Source organism: Pipistrellus kuhlii, unplaced genomic scaffold (assembly GCF_014108245.1).
Source record: "Pipistrellus kuhlii isolate mPipKuh1 unplaced genomic scaffold, mPipKuh1.p scaffold_m20_p_7, whole genome shotgun sequence".
In the NCBI taxonomy this organism is placed as follows: domain Eukaryota; kingdom Metazoa; phylum Chordata; class Mammalia; order Chiroptera; family Vespertilionidae; genus Pipistrellus; species Pipistrellus kuhlii.
Window position 1 is genome coordinate 13106741 of NW_023425573.1, and position 20128 is coordinate 13126868.

The 20128-nt window shown below is 38.5% G+C and overlaps 1 protein-coding gene across 1 annotated transcript in view; it reads right to left on the reverse strand.

Annotated features, from left to right (window-relative positions):
* PLCL1 (phospholipase C like 1 (inactive)) overlaps window positions 1-20128 on the reverse strand; it is a 228266-nt gene that overhangs the window by 48183 nt on the left and 159955 nt on the right. The window lies entirely within an intron of this gene.

A 20128-nucleotide genomic window follows, 5' to 3' on the forward strand; every position in this document is an offset into this window, starting at 1 on the left:
CAGTCCTCTGAATCCTCTTCATTATGAGATGATGGACTTCATCTGAGTCCTTGACTGTCCACTGTGTCTATCACTCCCTCTTCATTGGCCCTGAACATCTGACAAATGCCACTTAAAACAGGGTATTCCTTCATACGTTCCTCTGTTCAGACCAGAAACTCAGGTTAATAATGCTCCCAACCACATCGTCAACTCAGATAATTCTCCCAGAAGCACCTTCCCCAAAAGCACCTTCATGCATTTCATAGTGGCCAGTTTTGTAAGCATATCAAAGAGGAGCATGTGCAAGGAGCAAAAATAACTGGTCTCAATTGTCGTTATCCCACTCAGTAGTATGTCCTTTGTAAGTCACTGAGCTTGCCCTCTCTGAATCTTTATTTCTGCTTTAAACAGGAATGAATCATCTTTCTCCACAATAGGGTGTTCTTACGAGACTCAAGAGAGAAAATGCACTTATACTGTTTGTACACTGTAAGTGCTTCTAAGGTCATTCTTTTTTGAAGGGAGAGGAGCATTTACTCACACATGTGGTCCTTGGAGGACCATCAGTAGGCACAGACCAGGACATTGGAGATTACAAAAAAATTATTCTTTCTGACCTCTGAGCATCTAAGACAAATGTTCAGTGATAAACTAAAAGTATTTAAAAACAGCCGCATGGTACTGAAAAGTAGAGCCTAGGCTGCCTCCTTCACCGACATCCTTTTAAAACAGGGTCGAACCTCTTCACTAAGTAAGAGCCTCCTTATCCGATGACTTATAAAAAGGCACAATGATTTATTAGTCAATTAACTACAGCCTTGCCCGTGAAAAGGAAACAAATTTTGCTTTAGTTGTAGAATGTCGGTGGGCTGATCCATGAACTCGAATGCATACCTTTTTTAAAGTGACAGAGATATGTTACCCAATTTAGATGACAGAATCTTGCCTCTCGGTGCCCTGGCTTTAAAGAACTTTGCTCCTGCTTTTCCAGAAGGCTGTTATTTTTAATTATCCCATCGTGGCCAAATTCCTCATCCTGAAGTTAAAAACAATTGTTTATGTGCAGAGGCGCTGTTGGAACACATTTAAATCGTCACAACCCGCACGCTCGGGAATATCAGATACTTGTGTGTATTTTTCCACACCATCAAGGCAGGCACCTAATGGCACTGCTGAGATGGGATTAATCTAGCAAGTAAACTAGAGAGGGATACTGTGAATTGTGAGGGTAAATTAGACAGTGACTCAAGCTTTTAAAGCTACCATTTGACTAGTCATTTAAGCTAATGAGAGCTTTCACATTAAAATTTATTTTTATGTAAGCAGATCATGTTCCAAATAAGATGACTGTCAACAGAGTTATAAAACATCTAATAGTTCCTAACAAACTTCAGATGGGAAATTAGCATTCCCCTTAAGTGCACGTCACAGTTCCTGTACCCGATGCACTATTATGTGTTATTATGCCAACCTTCACTGTCTGGCGCTCTCCTCATGATCTGAGCCACCATTTGTTTATGAGAACAAAACTCCTGCTTTCAGAAGAGATTTCTCTTATAAGCCTCCCTTCTTTGTGGTAAGATCTCCTTAAATCTCCTTAAGTCAAGACAGTTTCTCTCCTAGTAAGTTAAGCCTCCCAGGGATGAATGTCTTATATCTAGCCTACAAAAGAATCCACCTGCCCTTATTATAATACCTGTGTTTTATCATGTGGAAGTTTCCACATGATAATAAAACTTCTCCCAAACATGCCTTAAAACTTGGAACCAGTGGAAAAGATATGATCTAAGATTGTCATTTCACAAAGGACAAAATAACAAAATTATTACAAAAAAAAACAAAAAAAAACTGATCATAGGGCATGTGAACAAATAATTAGCTTGTCTACTGTTGACTAGCATTCAAAATATTCTAGAAGAGTTTCAGGACTCGGATTCCTCTAGGTCTGCTCTATCAGGGTCATACTATGCGCTGGCTCTGGAGAGTCAGGAGGAGGGAAAGCGAGACTGTCAGAGTGGACAGGGGAGATGGATGACTCCAAATCTCCCTCTGAGCTACTTCACCACCATGCCCCTTTGCCAAACCCTATACCCCAAAGTCTTTTTCTCCCTCAAGATGTTGGCAGGTTGTTGGTGAACAAAGACTGTTCAGGTAAACAGACAAGGGATATCCCCAAATGAAAAAAAGGTGACATCTGGGTTATAAATCTTCCTTGTTGATAAATACAAAACATATTTGATGAAATGAGAACAAAGCCATTGCAGTTATCTGTATATTGAGAAGACAGGCACTTTTTGTACTTTCCAAGAGAAATCAAGTTCATTCTCGGTTCAGGCATGCTCTCGTCAGCTTTCAGCTTATCAGATGATTGGATTATCACCAGTATCCAGAAGGCCTATCCAAAAGATTATTATAAAGTGTGGGAGCTCCCTATTTATCAAAAAGCTAAACTTTCTGACTCTGGAGTTAAGGGGAAAGGCTAAAGTACCAATCCCTCCCCAAATTTATCTTAGAGGAGCTTACCAAAAAGTTTAAATTTATTAGGAAGAACAGCTCTTGTGAGAGGTCCCCTAAATTCAAGCTTAACCTCATATTCTAGGGGGTCTAAGAATAAGTCAGCATGGAGCTCAATCTTATTTCCTAACATTCTATGTTTAAGTTTCCAAATTATCATTTCACAAAAGGGATCACCTTTAAAGAGGTTAAATAATCAAATAAATAGCCCTGCCATAATGGATTAGCTCAGTGAATAAGTGTTGGCCTGTGAACTGAAGGGTCCTGGCGTATGACACATACCGTATTTTCCGGCGTATAAGACGACCCCCTAATTTTACAGTTAAAACCTAGGTTTAGGCCTATATTCGCTGTATAAGACAACCCCCCACTTCCGAGGCAACGCCAGTTCTTTTTTTAATAGACCGCCTCTCTGACGCTGGCCAATCTGAGCAGGCTTTTTACTAGAACACAGTGTAGCTTCGGGTACAGGACATGTACACTGTGTTCTAGTAAAAAGCCTGCTCAGATTGGCCAGCGTCAGAGAGGCGGTCTATTTAAAAAAGAACTGGCGTTGCCTCGGAAGTGGGGGGTAGTCTTATACAGCTAATATAGGCCTAAACCTAGGTTTTAACTGTAAAATTAGGGGGTCGTCTTATACGCCGGAAAATACGGTACCTAGATTGCAAGCTTGATCCCTAGCCTTGGTCAGGGTGCACCCGGGAAGCAACCAATCAACGTGTCTCTCACATCGATGTTTCTCTCTCTGTCTCTCCCCTCCCTTCCAATCCAGTGAGGTTTAACAAAATAAAAATAATAATAATAATTAATAATAAATAAATAAACCAAATTTTGTTTATATGGTCTTTTAACATTTTCAGATAATACTTTTGGATCTATTGTTTTCTTAAATTAATCAATACTTTAAGTAAAGTGTTTAATCATCAGAAATAAGTCTCAGAAACAGTAATGTAGTAGACATATGTTTTATTCTTTTATTAAAACAATATAAGACATTGATTTGACTATGAGCACTGTTTCTAAAATATCTATATCATACCATAAAGATGTCTAATCTCATGATGAAAGGGTTGATTTTAAATTTTAGAAATAATTTCAAAATATTAGGGGAAAATGTACAAATATTTTAATATTTTTAAATTTTCTTTTTTTTTTACATTGTTGCTTATCTACTTTTAGGTACCATAATTAAATGAGATTTCTATACAGCAGTGAAGGCTTTACAGCTCCCTAAACATATTTTGTTTAACTAAAATTGAACTGAACACACATACATTCAAACTAATAAGCTTGTTTTCCTAAGTTCCCACTGGGTTTTCTCTTTCTACGACCAGTTCAGTTGGACATACTGGAAGTTTCTTAACAAAAACTCAACAAACAAAACCTCTTTTCTTCATAACACACAACACTGCCATTTGATACATGCACAGCTTTGAGTCTCAATCACAAAACTGTGAACTATTTTAACATAACAATTTCAGGGGGGAAAAAGTATATTGAAGCAGAAGAAAAAAATAAGTGAATGTAGTTAACATCAGAAATGTACACTAAAAAATGGTTAAAATGGTGGATTTTATGGATGTATATTTTACTACCAAAAGTAGTATACCGAATCACTGTACAAAAATATAAGGATAAAGAAAACATCACGCCTGCATTTCCCTACCTCTGACCCTGATGAGTAGGTTTAAACATCTAACTCTATTGTCACATATTCTTTTCCTTTCTTGACAAGCTGTTTTTTAAAAAGTGAAGAGTTCTAAAATAATTCTTTGTTAAAACAGAACAATTTTGTCAAACACTAAAGAATGGCAATCAAAACAGCAGGTGTCAAGCTGTGAATAAAAGGAATGTCTCATAATGCAGAAATCCAGATTTCTCAAAATGACATTTGCTTTTCTCTCTTAGTGTAAGAGGTGGTGAAAACTTAATTCTGAAGAGTTCTCCTTAAAAAGTATTCACAAAAATTTATTAGATTATAATGAAAAGACAACTGAAATATAAGCAGTAAATCTTCTTTTCACCATAAGGTTACATCTGTCCTAATAGACAACTCCTAACATTAATTCATTCTGGTTTTATGCACTTCCAAGCAAAACTCAGAAACTAAAGGTTGAATGACACATAAAATCTTCAAAGGATTGTGACAATATAGTCTAGAATCCAAATGAGCCCTCACCTTGAATATTGAGAGCCCTCTAGTCTCCATTCTTCATTCTTTAATTCAACAACAATGATAGGTACCTACTGCATGCTAGGGACTAGCACAATGTAGAGTTGAAGAAACTGATAAGGTCTGATTTTTATCTCACATACATCATTCTGGACATGTACAGAAAGGATATAATGTGGATAAAACTGAAGATGGCAGAGTAAGTGACTCCTGTAGCTTTAAAGGGAAGAAATGATGGTCCAAGGTAGCTTACTAATAAAGGGAATGGAAAGAAGTGGGAAATATCAAGAAATAGAAGCATATCAAAATACCTTTTATGAAACACTATATCTCGATCTGTGTTTAAAGTGTTATTTATTTAACACCTAAAACAAACCTACTTAGATGTTTCTTCAACAACGGTGGAGTAAAAGCAAAGAACTGCCTCTCCTGAACCTTTTCCTATATTCTTTCATCTCTGTGATTCATTCCGGGAGTAAACTCATTCAAACCTAATGAAAATCTCTGGCCTTTCATTGCAAATGCTCACAGGTAGCATCAAAGACTGTTTCACCTGTTTGAAATTGTTTTTCTTTTTCAATAAGGAATTAAGTGCATACAGATGAGGAGACCTGGACATAGAGAAAACCACGTAGAATCGTAGATAATGGCCTTGGAAGCCAGATACCCACTTCCTCCTGCTGTTCCGAGGACACCTGTTACTTCTGTTTCCCCCCTCCGACCCCGCCTCAAGCATTAAGGCACAAACCTGAAATTGTTTATTACGAAACCCCACTGACCCATGAGCTTTCTATTCTCAACTTCATTTCTTTCAGGTCCATAAGGGTAGATGCTTTCCTATAAGGTCAATTGCTTTCATGGGGAAGCCTCATTTCTCACGTAAAGCTTACCAATCACGTCTTGTGTCCTTCTCAATTCACTTTGTATTCAGTTACAAGGAACATTCACACTCCCATTACTCTGGTCAAAACATGATTTTTTCAATTAACCCCACTGCTAGATGCAACGCCTGGTTTTGTTGATTCTAAGACCCAGGAGAAGATGCCACAGTGCAGTGCCTTAGCAGCACCGATATGAACAAAATGCGGTAGACACCAATAAAGGTTACCTGACTATTATTCCTCGGCCTCTGAGGAATGACCTGCTGCTATCAGTCCTGTTCTTCAAACACGGGTATCCACATCACACCCAAAAACGGGGCATTTAAATGCATAGGGAGCCTGTGCGACTCTCACTAGAGGTGCCAGGAGCCAAGCGGGCCTGGAAACTGAGATAGGATTCTGTCCTTTCTCACAAGGCTCCCATCCAGCAGGGCCCAGGAACCCTGGCTGAACTCCTGCTGGCCCCAACTTTGCTGTTTCTGGAGTGAGGATTAATCAGAGGCACTCTTTAAGGAAAGCAGCATATCATGGCACCTGAATAAAGAAAATCTATAGTAAAGAAATATGTAAATGTATACTGTTAACATCTATGCCAAATGCATCTCTTTCAGTGTATTTTTGTAAAGATTACATGCAACACTCTAGGGATAAGCATATATATAACTTGATGCTTAATTAGGGCATCCATCAGAAATTGATAAATAATTAGTTAGGTCTTTAAATCTATGCATAATTTTATCTTTTCATTCTAATGTTGCACATTTAATTAAAGTACTTTATCTGAAAAATTAAAATATCAATAGAATGGTACATTATTAAGTGGAGTTCGTTTCACAAATGTTCCTGACAAAAATTCACATTTTCTTTGTGTGCTAAATATAAATAGCCAATCCGCAGAATAGTTCCTCCCTTTTTGTGGCTTTTCAATTTTTAATGGGAGTATTTACCATCAACTATGAGACACCAATATGTAACTTACATTTATTTCAGTTCTTTTGGGATTTAAACATATCCTCTAATCATCCAAACTTAAATACAGCATTTTTTAAACAGGAAAGGAAATACCCAACATATTTCAAAACTCTATGAGTTCTACCACTTGTTATCATAGGGAGTTATAGGAGACTAGAGGCCTGGTGCACAAATTCATGAACCAGTGGGGTCCCTGAGCCTGGCTTACGGGATCAGGCTAAAACAAGCTCTCCAACATTTCCTAAGGGTCCCCTATTGTGAGAGGGCGCAGGCCAGGTCGAGGGACCCCACTGGTGCACATTCGTGGCTGGGGAGGGATGCGGGAGGTTGGCCAACTGGAGAGGAACTGTGAGAGGGTTCCAGGGTGTGTCAGGCCCATCTCACTCAGTCCTGATTGGCCAGACCCCAGCAGCAAGCTAGCCTACGGGTCGGTGGAGCGTCTGACCACTGGTGGTCAGAGCATGTCATAGCTAGTGGTTGAGCAGCCTTAGCATATCATTAGCATATTACGTTTAGATTGGTGGAACAGACAACTGGACACTTAGCATATTAGGCTTTTATTATATAGTATGAGTTTCAGAAACAGAGGTGATTTATAAAAATAAGAAAAATCATTTAGAATTTGAAAGTTGCTAGAAGAGTAGATCTGAAACGTTCTCAACACAAGAAAAAAAAAATGTAACTATATGTGGTGATGGATATTAACTACATTTATTCTGATAATAACTTCATAACATATACATATATTAGTTCATTATGCTCTACACCTAAAACTAATACAATGTTACATGACATTTATTTCTCAATTTATAAAATCATTTAGAGTTATATTAGCTTAACTAGAAATAAGAAATATAAGCAGCCTTGTTTCAGGGCATACAGTTTTATTTGAAAAATGGTGACCTTCCAGAAATTCACTGTTCTCTATGAAATATTTGCTAAGAACAAGATTTCTGTTCACATATGTCATTTATAAATTCTAATTAGGGTACATAAAACAAATTCTCAATAAGAAAAAAAATCTTACGGAAAATTTAAAAATAATAAATTTATTTTTAAAAAACATTTTAACCTGAGGTGGGTGGCTCAGTTGGTTGGAGCAACCTCCCTACACGGAAAGGTTGGGGGTTCGATGTGTGGTTGGGGCACATACAGAAGGCAACTGATCAATTTCTCTCTCTCTCTCCCCCTTCCTCTCCCACTAAAATAAATAACAAAATATATCTTCGGGTGAGAATAAAATAAAAAAACATTTTATAAATGTGTGTGGCATGGGACATGGAGATTAAATGTTAATTTTATAAAAGCATGTCTATTTAAACTTAAGAAACACTTCATTTATAGTCTAAATTAATTTTCCCTAGACTTAGAGAAGTCTAGTCTACCATTTAAAGATATGTAAATTAACAAATAGACAATTTCTTACATTTGTATTAAAACTTTACAGATTCTAACACTTGCGTTTAAATTATTTTACACTTCCCAATTGAATACTTCTTCTGTAATAAATCCCTAAGAGCAATCTCTGAGCCTTCCATAAGGTAGATCTCTGAACCACATACAAAACAGAATGTCAATTCTCCTGACCCAATGGAATGTGCAAACACATCCTTAATATTTTTTTCTCTTATGCTGATAATAGACTATGCCCTTCGTGACCAGTTACCATCGACATATAAAAGCTTTGGCTCAAATAGGCAGCTTGACTTGAACACCAAGATGAATCTGATTAAAGGTGTCAGGCTTTATCCAAAACTTCCAGAATGGGTTAGTACCATCTAACACTTTAATCTGCATTTTATTAAATGAACATAAGCTTCTGTCCAGTACGACAAACAGATGGCAGGTCTCAAGAGAATGCATTCTCACTCTTAGTACAGAGACTCTTTTAGGCTGACTGTCCCTCCCTCCCCATTGATATCCAGGAAAAACTACATGGTCAAAGTGGAAACCAATCTATTGTCTTCATTTAGAAAAAAAATCTAAAGGGAACTATGTAAAAATAGTTTTATTTGAGGTAGTAAGACTCAACACCTATAAATACCTTACTGATAGAAATTACTGAAATAGATTCCTTCTTCCCAAAACATTGGACTGGGGTCTAATGGATTTTACTCTCACCATCACCACCTACTTGCATGACTTTGTGCCAAACAAAAGTTTCTATGTCTATTGATTTTATTTGAAAAAAAAATTAATTCTGGTCTAATTCAATGGATTAGCTCAAGATCAAAGGAAAAAAACATGCTGAAGCACTTTGAAAAGCAAAAAAGTGAATTACAAGTCCACCTCACTTATGATAAATAAAATATGGCAATGTATTAAAAGACCAATAAATTCTTCAAAAATTCAGGTTTATTCCAGAAATGCAAGAATGAGTCAACATTAGGCAATCCATCGATGTAATTCAATAAATAAATAAGTTAAAAAAGGAAAACAATATGATCAGACCTATAAATTTCCCAAAAGCATTTGATAAAATACAACAAAATCTTCCAATAAAACTCATAGTAAACTGAGAAGAAAACTTCCTTAACATAAAAAAAAAAATCCTTTTCAGAATCCTAGAGAAAATATCATACCAACTGGTAGAGATTTAGAAGCATTCTCATCAAAATTTAAAAAAAGCAAAACTTACTATATTTGAGCATAATTGTGGATATATAAGCCAAAGATCGCTACTTACATATGACAATTTTGAAAGGATATATTCTAATTGTTAATAGGGGTTAACTCTAAGGGGAAAGTAGAATTATCCAATTAATTGTGTTGTGGTTTTTTTTGTATTGTTCAAATTATTTAAAATTAGCATATATTATGAGAAAACATATTTAAAAATGTTTCTATAGCATTAGTCCTATAGTTAACTCATTATCAAAAAGATGTACTGTGTAGAGATAATTGATATCTTTTTAAGAAGTACTTGAGGCATAACTAAAATGTTTATAATCTCAAAGTTCATGGGCTTATTTTTATTAAAATAATTACACCAATGTTATTTTAGTTAAAGACAATTAAATCTTTATTTTTCTTGGGACTTGTTAATGCATCCCTATTCCAGTGTGGAAAAATATCCCTTAACTCTTTGATTTGAAAATTATTTTAGAATCTTATACTTTAGAACTACTGACTTTAATAAGCCCTGGCAGAAAGAATCTCCAAAGCACAATTCAATTTCATAATGTGTCTGTAAAATTAATCTCATGAGTACTTAATCATTTAAATGAAAATGGAGTGTATGTCCCCTCTTAAATCAAGCTTTGCTGCCTGTAAGCTTAGAGAGTAGGTGTAAGTAGGTGATGTTCCCAGAGGAAGAAAAGGAGGTTAAACTGAGATTTCCTGACTAGTTGTTTAAATCAATTTAATTTCAATTAAATGCACTCCACTGATAATAAGATTCAAATCTGCTGTATTAAATTAGGATTTAAATACATTTCAAAGAAATTAGATTCGGCAAGAACTCCATATAGGTTATAAGAACTTTAATCTTGCTGAAACCAGTTTGGCTCAGTGGTAGAGCGTCGGTATGCGGACTGAAAGGTCCTGGGTTCGATTCCAGTCCAGGGCATGTACATTGGTTGCGGGCACATCCCCGGTAGGGGGTGTGCAAGAGGCAGCTGGTCGATGTTTCTCTCTCATCAACGTTTCTAGCTCTCTATCTCTCTGCCTTCCTCTCTTAAAAATATCAATAAAATATATATTTAAAAAAAAAGAACTTTAATCTTTCAGTGTACATATCCTAACTATAAGAATTCCAACCATTTTTATTCAATACAAAGTGCAGCCTTCACGGTCCTCCGTGGAGTAGCTGGGGCCTATCCCTCTGTTTTCATGTCTAGGTAGGTGGCTCCACATTTGCCTTTGCATTGTCTTCCTAAACACACTCACAAGTTTTTAAAATATATATTATAGTGCACAAAACTGTCTTTCATTGTCTCCTAACCCCGTAGTTGGCAAACTGCGGCTATCTCCCATGCAGCTGTTTGGCCCCTTGAGTGTGGCTCTTCCACAAAATACCACAGCCTGGGCAAGTCTATGTTGAAGAAGTGGCATTAGAAGAAGTTTAAGTTTAAAAAATTTGGCTCTCAAAAGAAATGTCAATCGTTGTCCTGTTGATATTTGGCTCTGTTGACTAATGAGTTTGCCAACCACTGTTCTAACCCACATTCCTTTATTTCTTTATTTCTGTAGCTATGGAGTCCCTTTTTGAACAGAAGTTCCTTATCTAAACTCAACTAACCCCACCTCATGAAGTAATTTCTGTCCATCCTTGGCACATAAAACATTCTTCTACCAACTGGGCTTCACTCTCTACATTTACTACAAGTAAATGAATCTCTACAAGTCATGAATCATAAACTTCAACTAATGAACCCAATATTCTACTTGGATGCTACTTAAAATAGAAAATATTTTTCTGAATCATTTTTGCACTCAGGAATCATAAGGCTTGCCAATATATCAAAATATACTCAGTCTGTGCAATAACCGCCAGGCTGTTTGTCTCATGAGAATATGAGCTACAGCATGAGAATATAATCGTAAGAATCATAAGAAATGGTAACTAGAATAAAATGCTCTCATTTTCCATGTAAATCTGAGCCAAATTCAACTGAAATAGTAACAGTGAATTCTGGTGTATATTCTTAAGCATTGGCTCACTGTTTAAAAAAAAAAAAAATACAACTGCCAGGTGGCTTGCTTTCTTGGCACAGAGAGAAGTTTACAAAACCCTGTGAAATTTGAAATGGATTTGCTTGTCTTAGCAGTTTTAAAAATGGGATGGTCACACACAGCCTTTTAAAGGACTACAGGCTAACCTCTGGGCTATCAATTTGTCTGAGCACAAAGATACTTAAAACACAATTTGAATCGGGAATGCTTACATAAGGTCATTAGTTTTACTAACGGGCTTTGAATTCTCATTTGCTGATGAAACTGACTGGCACAGCCCCTCAGAGGATAAATGTCTAATTCCCCGACGAATGTTCTCTGGAAAGGCTAAAATACTTTTATCCCAGGGAGTGCGAATCCCATGGAGAAGAAAGAAAAGAAAGATATTCACATTACAGATCTTTCCTGAGAAATTAATCATAAAAACATCATAGGCAGCAAGGATTCCAAGCCATGCTGGGTCAATTAAGTTAACCCTATTTCAAAACAGGGTCTCAGCTCTTAGATCTCACTTAAATTATCAGTGAAAAGAACATTAAAGTCGTTTGTTACTATAGAACTGGTAGGATAACAGGGAAATAAAGTACTTAATGAAACCATTTATAGTCTATAATTATTTTCCTAAAGCAGCATTTCTACAAAACACTTTACAATGAAAAAGCACAAGTAGCTTAGAAACTAATCTCTAATTAATCTCTTCAACAAAAAGATTGGACACCTCAACATATTTAAACTTAATTAGCATTGCTATCAGGAAGCTTGTAAAGAATTAAAAGGCGCCGAAACCAGTTTGGCTCAGTGGATAGAGCGTCGGCCTGCGGACTGAGGGGGCCCAAATTCGATTCCAGTCAAGGGAATGTCCATTGGTTGCAGGCACATCCCCAGTGAGGGGTGTGCAAGAGGCAGCGCAGCTGGTCAATGTTTCTCTCTCATCGATGTTTCTAGCTCTCTATCCTTCTACCTCCCTCTCTGTAAAAAAATCAATAAAAAATATATATTTTTAAAAGAATTAAAAGGGAAATCCATAATGAATCCACTCCAGTCACTTACTTTCCTATCATCACCCGAGGTGGTTTCTTCATAGAAACTTGTATACACTGAGAGAATGTGACAGCGAGTCTTATCCACAGAGTGGCTAGATTCATTATTCTTTTAACAACCTCCAAGTAAACCTCATTGTTTTCATAAATGAAGCTCCAAATAAGAAGAGTTAGGGCATCTCGCATTTCTAAGGAGTGTTATAGCTTTCAAAGGGCTTCCACGTTCATTTCTCACAAGGTTCCCACATGATTTCCAAGATGGGAAAATTTAAGATACAAGGAAATGGAATCACTTGCCAAAACACATAAATCAGTTGCAGGGTCGAACACCAAACCCAGATGTTCCTTTCCTAGTGAATTCCTTTCTATAAGCTCATACTACCATGCATTTTACTGCTATAGTCCTCTAGTTCCCAGCGTAAGTTCTCACCCCTTCACCATGGTAATTATTTTCTCTCACGGGATGATGAATAAAAGAGACTGTCACTTCCAGTAGTTAGCTCTTCCTCACAGTGTTATATTCCATGGCAAAAACACCCCTCTAACTCAGGAGCCACAAAAAAAGAGGATTTGGTATAAAAAAAATTCCTCATAATTTTTGAATACTTAAAATGCTTTCCATACACATTTAGAGAGACTCAGTTTAGTGCTGGGTATTGAGCTAGGTATACAGTAGGTTTACTACAATGGCACTTTTAGTAGGACTATATATTAAAGGATAATCATGTAAACACGTAATTTAAAATTACAAAAAGTGCTCTGAATGAAAGAAAATATATATTTCAGGTAGAGGGGGCTAATGTACACGGCCATGGGGTCCTACAGGTCCCTTGAGTAACTAACAAATAAGCCAGACAAATGGCCAGGCAGAGTATGAGAAGAATATTCTCGTAGTATTTGCAGACTAATATGCAGAAGAAACAGCACAGCAGATCCTGGAGTAACTACACTAACAGCAGGTAAGTGCAAGTGAAAGGAGGGAAAATGCAAGGAAGCCGGAGGGGCGGGAGCAGCCAGATCAGGTAGGGCTGTAAAAGCCATTTCTGAAAAGTCTGGAGTTTCATCTGCAGAGTTCTTAAGGCAGAAAGGTGGGCGTTCACACATTGAATATACACACTGGTGTATATCTGCTGGAGAACGGACTTTGCAAAACAAAGCTAGTCAGGAAGAGATTCTTAGATGGTGAGTGCAGGGCAGCCCAGCGTATTCTAAACCAGGCGGGGCGCACGAGAAAAGTGGCTTTGAGAACTTACTGGAACTGGAGTGGGGGCAACACTGGCCTTCAGGGCAGTGGAAATGCTGTTTGACAATGTAATGGTGCATGCATGTCATTGTGCATTTGTCCAAAGCCACAGAACGTACAACCCTGAGACTGGACTCCGATGTCAACCGTGACCTTGGTGTGATGTCAGTGCAGGGTCCTTTATATTCAGGATAATCCCACTTGGCTTTTATCACCACGGTGTCTTTGCCATGACTTCCCACTGCCCGAGGAAAAAAGTGCACATCCCTTCCCATGGTTCAGGGGACCCAGTACAATGTGGACCCTGCTTATCTCTCCCGCTGCAGGTCCTACTGCTTCCTACCTCCACATTCCATTCGGTGAGGTGACACTTTATATAAAGCACAGTGCCCTGCCCACAGAGGCTCAACGTATGTTAATTATCCTTGTTCCTCTCCACGTGCCTTCCCTGGACGTGCCATGGCTGGGAAAAAGATTTTAGGAGCATTACATAAGTGGGAGAGAGAGATGTTGAGAGTTTGTAAGAGGATATAATAAAAAGAATCTAGATGCTGGTAACTAAATGGATAAATGGATACCATTTTAGAGATTAAGAAGTTATTAAATCCTTCACATTTTTGTAAAACATTTTTTGGGGGTTGGTTTTGAAAAATAGTGCAGTGGAGCATACAAAAAAGGACTCCATTGGATCTTATATTAGGTCTAGTAATAATTAATGTCGTTTTCTAATATTGTACTTTTTAAAATCGAATTTATTTAAACAATACAACAAAATTTAATCAACAATATAGTTGCCGTTGTTTTCTACTACTTGTGCCCAACGCTCAGGAAGCATTTTAATCCCTCTGTTGTAAAATTCTTGTGATTTTGATGCAAAAAATTCGGTCAATGCATTTTTGAGGCATTCTTCATTATTAAATTTTTTTCCAAGAAGAAAGTTTTGCAAAGAACGAAACAAATGGTAATCATGAAGGGGCAATATCAGGAGAATATGCAGGTTGAGGGAGAACTTCCCATTCCAACTGGCGCAGTTTTTCAGCAGTGATTCTTGCAGTATGCGGTCGTGCGTTATCGTGGTGAAGAATTACGCCCTTTCGATTAATCAGCGCGGGTTCTTTTTCTCTTAAAGCTTGGGCTAACCTTTCCAATTGGGCACTATACACTGTACTTGTAATGGTTTGGTTAGATGGTAAAAGTTCATCATGAAGAATTCCTTTAAAACTCCACCAAACACACAACATCACTTTTTTCGCATGCATGTCAGGTTTTGGCGTGGGCTGCAGAGCCTCATTTTTGTCCAACCATTGAGGCCGCCTTTTCAAATTAACATACAGCACCCATTCTTCAGCTCCGGTAACAATTTGCTCTAAAAACGGCAAATGGTTTTGACGAGAGAGGAGCGAACTGCACATTGTGACTCTTTGATTACGGTTGTTGTCGGTCAACTCATGAGGAACCCATTTTCCAAACTTTTGGACTTTGCCAAGTTCACGCAATTGATTGGAAATTGTTTTTTGTGAACAATTTAAAGTTGTCGCAAGCTCTTGTTGGGTAATTTGAGGATTTTGCACCAAAAGAGCTTGAAGAGCTTCTTGATCAAAATTGGACACACGGCCTCCACCACTCTTGTCATCTAACGAAAAATTTCCCTCGCGAAATTTCTCAAACCAACGCTGGCATTTTCTGGCGCTAACTGCATCTTGACCAAGAGCACTACAGATGTTTTTTGCAGCCTCACTTGCTTTTCTTCCTAATTGGAACTCGTAAAGCATGCAGTGCCGAATATGCTCTTCATCCGCCATCTTCTTAGCCCTAGTTTTGCAACAAAAACCAAACCAAACACAAACTTTTTCAAGCAAAACTTGTTAATTGCACTTCACACGTTCTGTAGATACCACGTGTTTGAAGGTTATGTCAATACAAGTCAACGCCAAGCAAGATTTTAAACGAATGTTTAAAAACGACATTAATTATTACTAGACCCTAGTAACGAATGCACCACCCAGGCAGATGTTGACAATGGCGGAGGTTCTGGGGGGGGAGGAGAAGGAAGGGGACTAATTTGGGAAGTGTCTTTCCCTTCCTCTTAATTTTGCTATGAACCTAAAACTCTAAAAAATTATCGTAAAAAAGCAGCATTTATAACAATATGTTCCTTTGTCTCAAGTTTAAGTTAAAGGCATACTCAGATGTCAAAAGGGTATACTGTTAAATCACTCCGTGTCTTTTCAGCATCTAAATGGCAAAAGGCAAACTAGAAGATGGCTTTCTCCTGTTTGTTTCCAGAAGCGGCAGAGACTGATATTTGCCCAAGGATTAACCATAGGAAAACAGGCCCTATCAATTCTGTTAAATTATTTAACAGCCACAAACAAATGCAATAAGTCATTCTCAGGGAGACAAATCATATTCTCTCTCAATATCAATGAAGCAAACACTCGCAGGTGTTCAATCAGCATCCTTGCATGAAGCCAACAATACAGCCCTTTCATGGCTAACAAAGGAAACATGCATTAATAGGATGAGAAAACAATGAGTCATTGACAAGACAAATATTTAGAGAAGTTTAAAAAAAAAAAAACTACTCTGAAGGATATGGAAAAAAAATTTTTCCTTACCAAGATTCTAAATGTAAAAGTCATTTCATGAAAGTGACATTTGCTGAGCAATCGTCGAAGAGAATTCTGTAAGAGTTAGATGATCACGATATGAAATAATTTTTCCTGACTATTTGGACTAGAAAAACCATTAGTCTTACCCATCCTGGAGTGAGAATACCCTTGAACTACAGAATTTTTCTAAACTGAAGAAAGGAGTTTTCTAAGGAGGTTTTTTTGGCAAGGGGACTCCAAACCAATCGAGAGAGGATCCCGGGAATGCCCTTCTCTACAGTCATTTCTAAAAATTCTTCCTCATTCCTTCAAATGGTGGGAGGTGCTTCTCTCTGTTCTAATCTTAGAGGGTATTGAACGTTCACTATTCCCACAGGGCAGGTTCTACATAAGGTGTGCCTGTGTGCCTGTATTCTTGAAGAACTCTTAATGCCTTTCATTTTCCCCACGTGCCCTATTTTCTGGAGTTTAATGGCCTGAGCAGTTTCCTTCTGCACCAAGAGGTTCGACTTATCTTGGCAAATCATCACCGGTCAGCCCAGCACTAAGTCAGGGGACAGTGGCCTCCAGTCTTCCAGGCGCAGTGCTTCTGGGGATATATCCTTCATGACCCTGGTTTGTCATCACACAACTCCCGATTACCATTCCAACCCCAAGTTTCTTTCTCTCATGGTTTTTCCTATCTACTTTAAGCTTTCAAGTTTCTAATACTCTCTTTTCTTGTTATCACTATGCAGCTTTTGGCCCCTGATTTTGGGGCTTCTGTGGGGCTTTGTGAGTTTTCAACATTCATGCCCCAGGCAAATCTATCATCTACGTAAAGTGTGGTCATACAACTGATCATGCTACACAGCCTCCAGGTGGGTGGACTTGAGAACAGAAACCATGTTCCAGTGTCTTCTATGTGTCATAGGAAACCTGGTGCTGGCCCCTGGGCCAGAGAAATCTGTCCAGCCATTAACGGTTCTGCCTCCGTCACCTTCCCTGTGCCAGACGGTCCCCAGCAAGTTGTTCCAACAACTCATGTGCCTGAGGATGGCGACCTTCATTCAGTCTTTGATTTAAGTTACTTACAATCTTACAGAAGGAAACAGTCATAAGTGAGTCAAGGTTAATAATTAATAAAAATTTTGGCAGATTTTGTCAAGACTAAAATAGCACTCTCCTGTTTGCCCAGGAAACAAATTTCGCTTAAATTTTCAAACATAAGAGTACAGTGAGGTTAGTAGAAATTAAAATCTTTTTAGATCTTGTACTCAAATCTGTCCTCCACAAAAAATATATATATTTTTATATATTTTTTTCTATATTATATATATAATAAGTATATTATATATATATATATATATATTTATATATATAAATAAATGACTTTCTCCCTCCGGTGCCCACAAAAGGAGCCGTCCTAGACATATCCCAACCAGCTCATCCATACAATCCAACACATCCACAGCCCAGACACCTGGTCCCCTGGCTACGTGATCCTAGCCTCTCCCTGTAACATTGTAAACTGGCTCTCAAGAATGTCTGAAAGGAAAACCATCACCTGCATCAAGGATCTTAATTCAGAACCACAAGTATTAGTTACTACGAGACAGAGGCTCCTCTCCATCCAAAAAAATAGTTGTTGGAATGATTCGCAACTTTAATTCTGCTGCTTGTTAAGTATTATTCAGTTCACAATGAAAAGCAAGCCGCTGGGGTTCACCAGGGCCCCCCGCCCCCACAACCCAGGTGTTGTCTCACTCAGAAGCTCAAGCATAAAATCTTATCTCTATTCAAAAAGCCCAAAGCAAGACTTGTGGGTAGCACTGACTAACAGGGAATTTATTTATTTCTTGCCATTGCTGCTAAAACTACACAGGTGCAGAATATGATATCTAAGGGTCCAAATGAGAGTTGGCCACATCCAACACTTCAACAATTATATCTAATCTGTGAGGTCTCAACCCTCACCCAGGGACTACTCCATAAAAACAAAATTTAGAAATGTAGTAAGCAGTCTGCCAAATGCTAATAGTCAACAAAACAAAAAGCATAGCCCTGGCTGCTTTGCTAAGTGGTTAGAGCATTGGCCTGGGGACTGAGGGTCATAGGTTTGATACGCGGTCAAGGGCACATATCTTTGGTTGTAGGTTCCCCAGCCCCAGGAGGGTGGAGGAGAGCAAGTTCTGGAAGCAACCAATCAATTGTCTCTCTCACATCAATGTTTCTCTTTATTCTCCGCCCTCCCTCTAGAAATCACTAGAAAAAATATCCTTGGGTGAGGATTTAAAAATAATAACTAATAAATGGCATAATTAAAAAAAATAGCTCCTGTAGTTTAAACCTTACTAAGTGCCAGGTTCTCCTTCATGGAAGCCTTTACTCACATGGCCCCTTCTCTCTCGGTCTTTGGGACGGTTTGGCTATCCCTATTTTGCAGATAGAGAAACTGAGGCTTGGAGAGATGAAATAACGTGTCCAAGACCACACAGCAGCAGAGAGGATTCAGACTCAAGGCCAGGCCAAGTGTTCATATCTAACGACCCGATGGCAGGAATGTTCCCTTTGTCTGCACTGATGTTTCACACCAAGCATGTGCCTTTCCCTGATGGGACAGCAATTTAAAGCTGCTCTGCCTCCGCCCCCTTTGGGTGGGAGGGCCGCTTGACAGTGTAAGAACAAGAAAAAATTATTTCCCCAAAAACTTCCCTGGTGGAAAAGTGCTTCTAGTTATTTTGCTTTTCATTAGCAGGTAATTAATAATGAGGACAGTTATGAAGTGATCATTGTTGTTTGTAAGAATGTACTCCCTTCCTTTGAGTGCTTTTAATGTGAAAATCACAGCAGAGGCAGCTTCGTGTAACTGCCAATCCATCAGAAGGCAAGAAGTGGTGGCGATTTCACGTGGAAATTGTAATAATCCTTCTCTCTCCAAAGGCAATTTTTTTCCACTTGGAACCAGTCCGCCCCGTGCAGCTTCCAGTCCGGGCTCGGAGGTGGGTTAGAAAGCCGTTAGGAGCCGAGGCTGCCAGCGCGCAGGTCAGGTCCCATTGTGTTTGTGTGAAGCAGGATTGGCTTCATCCTCATCGCTGCAAATAAACGCGATTTTATGACAACTCTGGAGCTTTCCTCGTGTGTTGAAAAGGAAAGGAGAAATGTAACCCTTATTGATAAGTCTGCTGGATCCCTGAGGTCAGTGGTTAATTTCAATTTTATATTATTGAGGCTGTTGTAAATAAAAGTCTATTCATGTAAACATCAATGCAAGGAGAATTATACTTCAACTCACCATATTTTAAGACATAACATAGATGTCCAGCAAAACCTAATTCACTCAGAATTGAAAAAAAAGACCACAGGAAGTCAAAGATTCGCTTGGGAAACTATAGAATATTGATGCATTTAACATTCAATGGAATCAATTATTTAATTAACTGAAAGTTATCTGGAAGTTGGATATAATGTGGACATCTGGAATCTCTCCCTCCTGTGCATGCTTGCAAGCACACACACACACACACACACACACACACACAGGCTTCAACCAGCAGTTCTTGAGGTTTCTGACTATTAAGAGCTTTAGAGTTGAAATCCATTGTTTTGAGCATTTTTCAGCCCCAAGTTCCTACAAAACAGGAAACGTTATATTTGCAGAAGGCAGGTCAGAGCAAGAGCTGCTTCTTCCCAGAACCTTCGACCTGCGCAACGTGACTGAGAAGGATCTGGGGAGAGAGTGAGGGGAGAACTTCCTGTTTGTCTTCACTCATCGGATTCTTCTTCTCTTTTCCACTCACACAGAACATCATGAATGCCACGTCCTGTGCTCTTTCCGAGCTGCCAGAATGATTTCATGTTTGTTTTGCATCTGGGTCATTAATATTTCTAGACATTGTTTCTGAAGATTCGGACTGTTTGTGTCCCTGGGGGCTCATTATGACAGCATCCCCACCCACCCCCTCCCCATCCACCCCCCCACACACACACACACACACACACACTGAGTACGTGATTCCAGCCCCAGGCAGCAAGGAGACATCCCCACTGTGAACTAT